The sequence below is a fragment of the Rhinoraja longicauda genome, chromosome 7 (genome assembly GCF_053455715.1).
Source record: "Rhinoraja longicauda isolate Sanriku21f chromosome 7, sRhiLon1.1, whole genome shotgun sequence".
Lineage (NCBI taxonomy): Eukaryota > Metazoa > Chordata > Chondrichthyes > Rajiformes > Arhynchobatidae > Rhinoraja > Rhinoraja longicauda.
In genome coordinates this window covers 2,549,785-2,559,532 of record NC_135959.1, presented here as the reverse complement: position 1 = coordinate 2,559,532, position 9,748 = coordinate 2,549,785, and the positions used below count along the sequence as shown (strand labels likewise).

Genomic DNA, 9,748 nt, shown 5'->3' with positions numbered 1-9,748 from the left:
TAGGCTTGTATACACTGGAATTTAGAAGGATGAGAGGGGATCTTATCGAAACGTATAAGATTATTAAGGGGTTGGACACGTTAGAGGCAGGAAACATGTTCCCAATGTTTGGGGAGTTCAGAACCTGGGGCCACAGTTTAAGAATAAGGGGTAGGCCATTTAGAACTGAGATGAGGAAAAACTTTTTCAGTCAGAGAGTTGTGAATCTGTGGAATTCTCTGCCTCAGAAGGCAGTGGAGGCCAATTCTCTGAATGCATTCAAGAGAGAGCTAGATAGAGCTCTTAAGGATAGCGGAGTCAAGGGGTATGGGGAGAAGGCAGGAACGGGGTACTGATTGAGAATGATCAGCCACGATCACATTGAATGGCATGCTGGCTCAAAGGACCGAATGGCCTCCTCCTGCACCTATTGTCTATTGAGTGTGGCAGGTACAGTTTCTCAGCTTGGCGCATGCAATGTGACAGATGTCGAACTTATCCAACAAGCCAAGGCCGCTGTTAATCTTTGGTCTACCTCGTTGGAGACCCTAGGACTATCTTTAATCGTGACCTCAGTGTTATTATCTTGCACCAAAACGTTGTATCCTTTAGTGTTTAGCTTAGTATTCAGTTTGTTGTTCGGTATGCGATTGTCCGGGATGGCGGGACACGAGGAAAGATTGGAAAGACTAGGGCTTGTATTCACTGGAGTTTAGAAGGATGAGAGGGGGATCTTATAGAGAGACTGTATAAAATTAGAAAAGGACTGGACAAGCTAGAGATGCCAGGAAAAATGTTCCCGATGTTGGGGGGAGTCCAGAACCGGGGGCCACACAGTCTAAGAATAAAGGGGAGGCCATTTAAAACTGAGGTGAGGAGAAAACATTTTCACCCAGAGAATTTGTTGTGAATTTGTGGAATTCTCTGCCACAGAGGGCAGTGGAGGCCAATTCACTGGATGAATTTAAAAGAGAGTTAGATAGAGCTCTAGGGCCTAGCGGAATCAAGGGATATGGGGAGAAGGCAGGCACGGGTTACTGATTGTGGATGATCAGCCATGATCACAATGAATGGCGGTGCTGGCTCGAAGGGCTGAACGGCCTCCTCCTGCACCTATTTTTTATGTTTCTATGTTTCTATGTTAGAGCTCTAGGGGCTAGCGGAATCAAGGGATATGGGGAGAAGGCAGGCACGGGTTACTGATTGTGGATGATCAGCAATGATCACAATGAATGGCAGTGCTGGCTCAAAGGGCCGAATGGCCTCCTCCTCCTGCACCTATTGTCCATTGGGGCCGGGTGAGGGGAGTGACAGGAATGGCGGGTGGATCCCAGCTTGCCTACTACGTTCAGTTCTACTGGCAACTGGGTCATCGTCTACAGTATCTGTCGTAGTTAATGGTTTTACTATTTTCTAACAATCAATTTTCTTTGCCCCTTCTTTTCTTTACAGAGTGTTTAAGAAGTCAAGTCCGAATGGGAAGGTAAGTGTTCTCCTTTTCTTGTAAACCTCCGTGCGTGGTCTAATGGAGAGTGAGACGGGGGATTAGTGCTTAGGCCCCACAGCACCAGAGACCCGGGTTCGTTCCCGACTTCCCGTGCTGCCTGCGTGGAGTTTGCACGTTCTCCCTTGTGACCGCGTGCGTTTCCTCCGGGTGCTTCGGTCTGACTTTGAGTTTGGTTTAGTTCGTTGTCACGTATACCTTGGTACAGTGGGAAAGCTTTTTGTTGCACGCTGACCAGTCAGCGGAAAGACAACACACGATCGCAATCGGGCCGTCCACAGTGTACAAGACACATGGTAACGGGAATAACGTTTAGTGCAAGGTAAAGCCAGCAAAGTCCGTTCAGAGATAGTTGGAAGGTAGACACAAAATGCTGGAGTAACTCAGCAGGTCAGGCAGCATCTTATAGACAATAGACAATAGGTGCAGGAGGAGGCCATTCGGCTCTTCGAGCCAGCACCGCCATTCAATGTGATCATGGCTGATCATTCTCAATCAGTACCCCGTTCCTGCCTTCTCCCCATACCCACTGACTCCGCTATCCTTAAGAGCTCTATCCAGCTCTCTCTTGAATGCATTCAGAGAATTGGCTTCCACTGCCTTCTGAGGCAGAGAATTCCACAGATTCACAACTCTCTGACTGAAAAGGTTTTTCCTCACCTCAGTTCTAAATGGCCTACCCCTTATTCTTAAACTGTGGCCCCTGGTTCTGGACTCCCCCAACATTGGGAACATGTTTCCTGCCTCTAACGTGTCCAACCACTTAATAATCTCATACGTTTCGATAAGATCCCCTCTCATCCTTCTAAATTCCAGTGTATACAAGCCTAGTCGCTCCAGTCTTTCAACATATGACAGTCCCGCCATTCCGGGAATTAACCTAGTAAACCTACGCTGCACGCCCTCAATAGCAAGAATATCCTTCCTCAAATTTGGAGACCAAAACTGCACACAGTACTCCAGGTGCAGTCTCACTAGGGCCCTGTACAACTGCAGAAGGACCTCTGTGCTCCTATACTCAACTCCTCTTGTTATGAAGGCCAACATTCCATTGGCTTTCCTCACTGCCTGCTGTACCTGCATGCTTCCTTTCAGTGACTGATGCACTAGGACACCCAGATCTCGTTGTCTCGGGTTGAAACGTCACCCATTCCTTCTCTCCAAGATGCTGCCTGACCTGCTGAGTTACTCTAGCATTTTGTGATACCTTTGATTTGTACCAGCATCTGCAATTATTTTCTTAGGGATAGCTGGAAGGTCACCAATGAGGTAGATGGGAGGTCAGGACTGCTCTTAAGTTGGTGGTAGGATGGTTCAGTTGCCTGATAACAGCCGGGAAGAAACTGTCCCTGAATCTGGAGGTGCCCTGATGGGAGAGGGGAGAAGAGGGAGTGACCGGGGTGAGATTGGTACGTGATGATGCTGCTGGCCTTGCTGAGGCAGCGCGAAGTGTAGACGGAGTCAGTGGAAATGGAGTTGTGGGAAGGAAGTGCAGGTGCTGGTTTACACCGAAGATAGACACAAAATGCTGGAGTAACTCAGCGGGACAGGCAGCGTCTCTGGAGAGAAGGAATGGGTGAGGTTTCGGGTCGAGACCCTTCATCAGACTGATGGAAGGGGGGTTGGTTTGCGTGATGGTCTGGGCTGCCTCCACAACTCTCCGCCATTTCTCCAAATTGAGTTTCCTCCCACACCCCAAAGACGTTTGGGATTGTAGGTGAAGTGGCTTCTGTAAATTGTTCCTACAATCGCCCCCTGGGGGTAGAATCCGGGCGGGTTGCGCGGAGAGTGAGTTGCAGTGAAACCAAGTGAAGGACAGTTTATATTCAGCGTGGAAACAGGCCCTTCGGCCCACCGAGTCCACGCCGACCAGGAGTGCCAACCTCCTCACTCCCAAATAAGTGACAAGGTGACGTCACCGCCCCGCGCCCCACGTGACCTCACCCAGCCAGCGGCCACGTGCTCCTGCTCCACCAATGGCGGCCGCCCAGGCCGGGAGGCGGGTTGCCAAGCAACCTCCGTCAGGCGGCCTCCAGGCCTACACTGTCCGGGACTGCTGCGGACACCGGACATGCAGCGTCCGGGCCTACAGCCTCCGGGCCTACAGCGTCCGGGCCTACAGCGTCCGGGCCTACAGCATCCGGGCCTACAGCCCCTTACGGGCCTAATACGGGACAAGGGCGGTCCCGTATGGGACAAACCAATTTAGCCCAAAATACGGTATGTCCCGGCTAATACGGGACAGTTGGCAACACTAGCACCGGCCAGCCAATTGCTCTGTGAGCCGACATAGATGCAATGGGTAGAATGGCCTCTTCCTACATTGCAAGGATATACGAGGGCCTGGGCTGACGGGAGAGGTTGGTCGGGCTGGGACTTGGTGTGCAGGAGCATGAGGGGTGATCTTATAGTGGTGTACAAAACCGTGAGGGGAATAGATAAGGTGAATGCACAGTCTTTCATGGTAGGGGAATCAAGAACCAGAGGACACAGGTTTACGGTGAGAGGACCAAAAATAACAGAAAGCTGAGAGTAATTTCTTTAGTCAGAGGTTGGTGAATCTGTGGAACTCGTTGCCACAGACGACTGTGGAGGCCACAAGTCAGTGGATATTTTTAAGGCAGAGATAGATAGATTCGTGATCAGTGCGGGTGTCAGGGGTTATGGGGAGAAGGCAGGAGAATGGGGTTAGGAGGGAGAGATAGATCAGCCGTGATTGAATGGTGGAGTAGACTTGATGGGCTGAATGGCCTAATTCTACTCCTATCTCTTATGATCTTATGACCTACTCCTGACACCCTTACTAATAAAAAATCTGTCTATCTCTGCCTTAAAAATACCCCTTGACTTGGCCTCCACAGCCTTCTGTGGCAAAGAATTCCACAAATTCACCACCCTCTGACTGAAGAAATTTCTCCTCGTCTCCTTTCTAAAGGTACGTCCTTTAATTCTGAGGCTGTGGCCTCTGATACTAGGGTTGGGCCGAAGGGCCTGTTTCCGTGCTGCGTGACTCTGTGTTTCCTAGGGTTGCCATGTTAGCTGGGACATCCCGTATTTTGGGCTAAGTTGATTTGCCCCGTATGAGACCGCCCTTGTCCCATATTAGGCCTGGGGGGCGCTGTAGGCCCGGATAGTGTAGGCCCGGATAGTGTAGGCCCGGACGTTGTAGGCCCGGACAGTGTAGGTCCGGACAGTGTTGGCCCGGACAGTGTAGGCCCGGACAGTGTAGGCCCGGACACTGTAGGCCCGGACACTGTAGGCCCGGACACTGTAGGCCCGGACAGTGTAGGCCCGGACAGTGTAGGCCCGGACAGTGTAGGCCCGGACGCTGTAGGCCCGGACAGTGTAGGCCCGGACACTGTAGGGCCGGACAGTGTAGGCCCGGACACTGTAGGCCCGGACACTGTAGGTCCGGACAGCGTAGGCCCGGATGCTGTAAGCCCGGACACTGTAGACCCGGACAGTATAGGGCCCGAAAGCATAGGCCTGGACAGCGTAGGCCTGGACAGCGTAGTCCCGGACATCGTAGGCCTGGACAGTGTAGGCCCGGAACCTGTAGACCCGGACAGTGTAGGCCCGGAGACCCGAGCGCAGCCTAACAGAGGTTGCCTGGCAACCCGCCTCCCGGCCCGGGCGGCCGCCATTGGTGGAGCGGTAGCACACTAGGCCGCTGGCTGGGTGGGGCGTGGGGCGGTGACGTCACCTTGTCCCGTATTTGGGAGTGAGATAGTTGGCAACCTCCCTAGTGCTTCCGGCGGCACGGTAGCGCAGCGGTAGAGTTGCTGCTTTACAGCGAATGCTGCGCCGGAGACTCAGGTTCGATCCTGACTACGGGTGCTGCACTGTAAGGAGTTTGTACGTTCTCCCCGTGACCTGCGTGGGTTTTCTCCGAGATCTTCGGTTTCCTCCCACACTCCAAAGACGTACAGGTATGTAGGTTAATTGGCTGGGTAAATGTAAAAATTGTCCCTAGTGGGTGTAGGATAGTGTTAATGTGCGGGGATCGCTGGGCGGCACGGACTTGGAGGGCCGAAAAGGCCTGTTTCCGGCTGTAGATATATGATATGATATGATATGATCCACCGAGTTCCTCCCTCCAGCACTTTCTGATTAGATCCAATTAGCACATTTTGAATGGTGTAACATGATCAGCCATTATTCTGTCTGCTGTATGTTCTATAAAAATCCCAGGGTGCCAAAACACCTCCAGGCACTTGTTAATTGAACACTGAGTCGGGCTCTCTGGGAGTGCCAGGTACACGATGAGAGGTGTGGGCGGGGAGGTATGCAGTTCTACCGCAGAATCACACAGCGCGGAAACAGGCCCTTCGGCCCTCCTACCGTCCTTTCCCACCAAACATCCCCATCCAGGCAAGTCCCAATCACCCGCATTTTCTTAGAATAAAGGGGAGGCCATTTAAAACTGAGGTGAGAAGCAACTTTTTCACCCAGAGAATTTGTTGTGAATTTGTGGAATTCTCTGCCACAGAGGGCAGTGGAGGCCAATTCACTGGATGGATTTAAGAGAGAGTTAGATAGAGCTCTAGGGGCTAGTGGAATCAAGGGATATGGGGAGAAGGCAGGCACGGGTTACTGATTGTGGATGATCAGCCATGATCACAATGATTGGCGGTGCTGGCTCGAAGGGCCAAATGGCTATTGTCTATGTTTCTATGTCTTCTATGTCACGGGGAGAAGGCCGGAGAATGGGGTTAGGAGGGAGAGATGGATCAGCCATGATTGAATGGTGGAGTAGACTTGATGGGCCGAATGACCTTAATTCTGCTCCTTTCACTTATGAACATGTATCTTGTGTTTTATGACTGTTGGCAGATCAATTCTCTGCCTCAGAAGGCAGTGGAGGCCAATTCTCCGGATGCTTTCAAGAGAGAGTTAGACAGATCTCTTAAGGATAGCGGAGTCAGGGGGTATGGGGAGAAGGCAGGAACGGGGTACTGATTGTGGATGATCAGCCATGATCACATTGAATGGTGGTGCTGGCTCGAAGGGCCAAATGGCCTCCTCCTGCACCTATTGTCTATTGTCTATCACAATGAATGGCGGTGCTGGCTCGAAGGGCCAAATGGCCTCCTCCTGCACCTATTTTCTCTGTTTTCAATGTTTCTATGTTTTCTATGTCACGGGGAAATAGCAGGAGAATGGGGTTAGGTGGGAGAGATAGTTCTGCCATGATTGAATGGCGGAGTAGACATGATGGGCCGAATGGCTTAATTCTGCTCCTACCACTTACGAACGTGTATTTTGTGTTTTGATGACCGTCGGCAGATCGATTTCCCTCCTGGGATAAATAAAGTTCTGTCGCACAGTGTAATCTTTTGGCTTGTTCATTTGTTCCCTAGTGGCGCCACCTGGCAAGTCAAGCCACTTACTGATCGAACCTTCGTCTCCAGAACTGGAACGATCACTTGAAATGGAGATATCACAAAATGCTGGAGTAACTCAGCGGGTCAGGCAGCATCTCAGGAGAGAAGGAATGGGCGACGTTTCGGGTCGAGACCCTTCTTCAGACTGATGTCGGGGGGGGGGGACGACACAAAAAAAGTGATGTATCTGGAGACAGGAAGACTAGTGGGAGAACTGGGAAGGGGGAGGGGGAAGAGAGGGATAGAGGAATTATCTGGAGTTGGAGAAGTCAACGTTCATACCACTGGGCATTCAAGAGAGAGCTAGATAGAGCTCTTAAGGATAGCGGAGTCAGGGGGTATGGGGAGAGGACAGGAACGGGGTACTGATTGAGAATGATCAGCCATGATCACATTGAATGGCGGTGCTGGCTCAAAGGGCCGAATGGCCTACTCCTGCACCTATTGTCTATTGGGCTGCAAGCTGCCCAAGCGAAATATGCGGTGCTGTTCCTCCAATTTGCGCTGGGCCTCACTCTGACAATGGAGGAGGCCCAGGACAGAAAGGTCAGACAGGGAGTGGGAGGGGGAGTTGAAGTGCTGAGCCACCGGGAGATCAGGTTGGTTAAGGCGGACTGAGCGAAGGTGTTGAGCGAAACGATCGCCAAGCTTGCGTTTGGTCTCGCCGATGTAGAGAAGTTGACATCTGGAACAGCGGATACAGTAGATGAGGTTGGAGGAGGTGCAGGTGAACCTCTGTCTCACCTGGAAAGACTGTTTGGGTCCTTGGATGGAGTTGAGGGGGGGAGGTAAAGGGACAGGTGTTGCATCTCCTGCGGTTGCAGGGGATGGGGGTGGTTTGGGTGGGAAGGGACGAGTGGACCAGGGAGTTACGGAGGGAACGGTCTCTGCGGAACGCAGAAAGGGGAGGGGTTGGTAGTGGAAGGGAGATGACAGTTGACAGTTGGAGATGACAGTTGACAGTTGGAGATGACAGTTGACAGTTGGAGATGACAGTTGACAGTTGGAGATGACAGTTGACAGTTGGAGATGACAGTTGACAGTTGGAGATGACAGTTGACAGTTGGAGATGACAGTTGACAGTTGGAGATGACAGTTGACAGTTGGAGATGACAGTTGACAGTTGGAGATGACAGTTGGAGATGACAGTTGACAGTTGGAGATGACAGTTGACAGTTGGAGATGACAGTTATCAGTTGGAGATGACAGTTGACCGTTGACGGTTGGAGATGACAGTTGACATTTGGAGATGACAGTTGACATTTGGAGATGACAGTTGATGATTGGAGATTACAGTTGACAGTTGGAGACGACAGTTGACAGTTGGAGATGACAGTTGATGATTGGAGATGACAGTTGACAGTTGGAGTTGACAGTTGACAGTTGGAGATGACAGTTGACAGTTGGAGATGACAGTTGACAGTTGGAGATGACAGTTGACAGTTGGAAATGACAGTTGACAGTTGGAGTTGACAGTTGGAGATGACAGTTGACAGTTGGAGATGACAGTTGACAGTTGGAGATGACAGTTGACAGTTGGAGTTGAGAAGCTCTGCTCGAGCCCAAGAGTGGACAGATGTGTGGTGCTCCTCTCAACAGCAACAAGCACCTAACTGGTCTCCTAATTTTGCGCACGCGTGCGCGTTCAACCGCTGTTTCGTTAATAAAACCCGTTAGATTCACAACGCTTGGCTTACTACACCATGAACATAATCTCCTCTCGTGTTTTCCAGCTCACCGTCTACCTGGGGAAGAGAGATTTTGTCGACCATGTGGACTTTGTAGAACCAGTGGGTGAGTTGGGGAGGTCAACGGTGTAGATTTCCATTCCCCCCGCTCCTCCCCCACCACAGCGCGATGCTCCCCCACCAGCCCCTCCCCCCCACAGCACTGCCCCTCCCTCACCCCCGCCTCCCCCCCCCACACAGCGCGGACCCTCCTCACATCTGGCCCTCCCCCCACAGTGCGGACCCTCCTCACCTCCCCCCCCCCCCCACAGCGTGATGCTCCCCCACCAGCCCCTCCCCCCCACAGCAGTGCCCCTCCCTCACCCCCGCCTCCCCCCCCCCACAGCGCGGACCCTCCTCACATCCGGCCCTCCCCCCACAGTGCGGACCCTCCTCACCTCCCCCCCCCCCCCCACAGCGCGATGCTCCCTCACCCGCCCCACCCCCACAGTGCGGACCCTCCTCACCCCCACCCCTTCCCCCCCACAGCGCGATGCTTCCTCACCCGCCCCACCCCCACAGTGCGGACCCTCCTCCCACCCCCGCCCCTCCCCCCCACACAGTGCGGTGCACCCTCCTCCCACTCCCTCCCCCCCCACAGCGTGATGCTCCCATACCACCGCCCCTCCCTCAGCCCCGCCCCTCCCCCCCCCCCCACAGCGCGGAACACCCTAAATACTACTTCTTCCCCCCACAGATGGAGTGGTGTTGGTGGATCCAGAATATCTCAAGCAAAGAAAAGGTAAATATTTCACTGGGGGGGTAATTGAGTGGGGGTGGGGGGAGGGGTGTGGTGGGTGTGGGGGGAGGGGGGGTGTGGGGGGAGGGAGGGTGTGGGGGCTGTGGGTGCGCGGGGAGTGGATGTGTCAGCAAAGTTGGGGTGGTCACGGTGGCGCAGCGGTAGAGTTGCCGCCTTACAGCGAACGCAGCGCCGGAGACCCGGGTTCCATCCCGACTACAGGTGCTGTCTGTGCGGAGTTTGCCTGTTCTCCCCATGACCCGCGTGGGTTTTCTCCGAGATCTTCGTTTTCCTCCCGCGCTCCAAAGACGTGCAGGTTTGTAGGTTAATTGGTATAAATGTATAAATTGTCCCTAGTGTGTGTGGGATAGCGTTAGTGTGCGGGGATCGCTGGTCGGTGCGGACACGGTGGGCC

The 9,748-nt window shown here is 53.0% G+C and overlaps 1 long non-coding RNA gene across 1 annotated transcript; it reads left to right on the top strand.

Annotated features, from left to right (window-relative positions):
* Positions 1-1,428: 1,428 nt before the first annotated feature.
* LOC144595438 (uncharacterized) lies at positions 1,429-9,337 on the top strand. Its single transcript, XR_013547497.1, has 3 exons — positions 1,429-1,462; positions 8,601-8,661; positions 9,292-9,337. It is a non-coding gene; the product is annotated as an uncharacterized LOC144595438 (long non-coding RNA).
* The last annotated feature ends 411 nt before the right edge of the window (positions 9,338-9,748 follow it).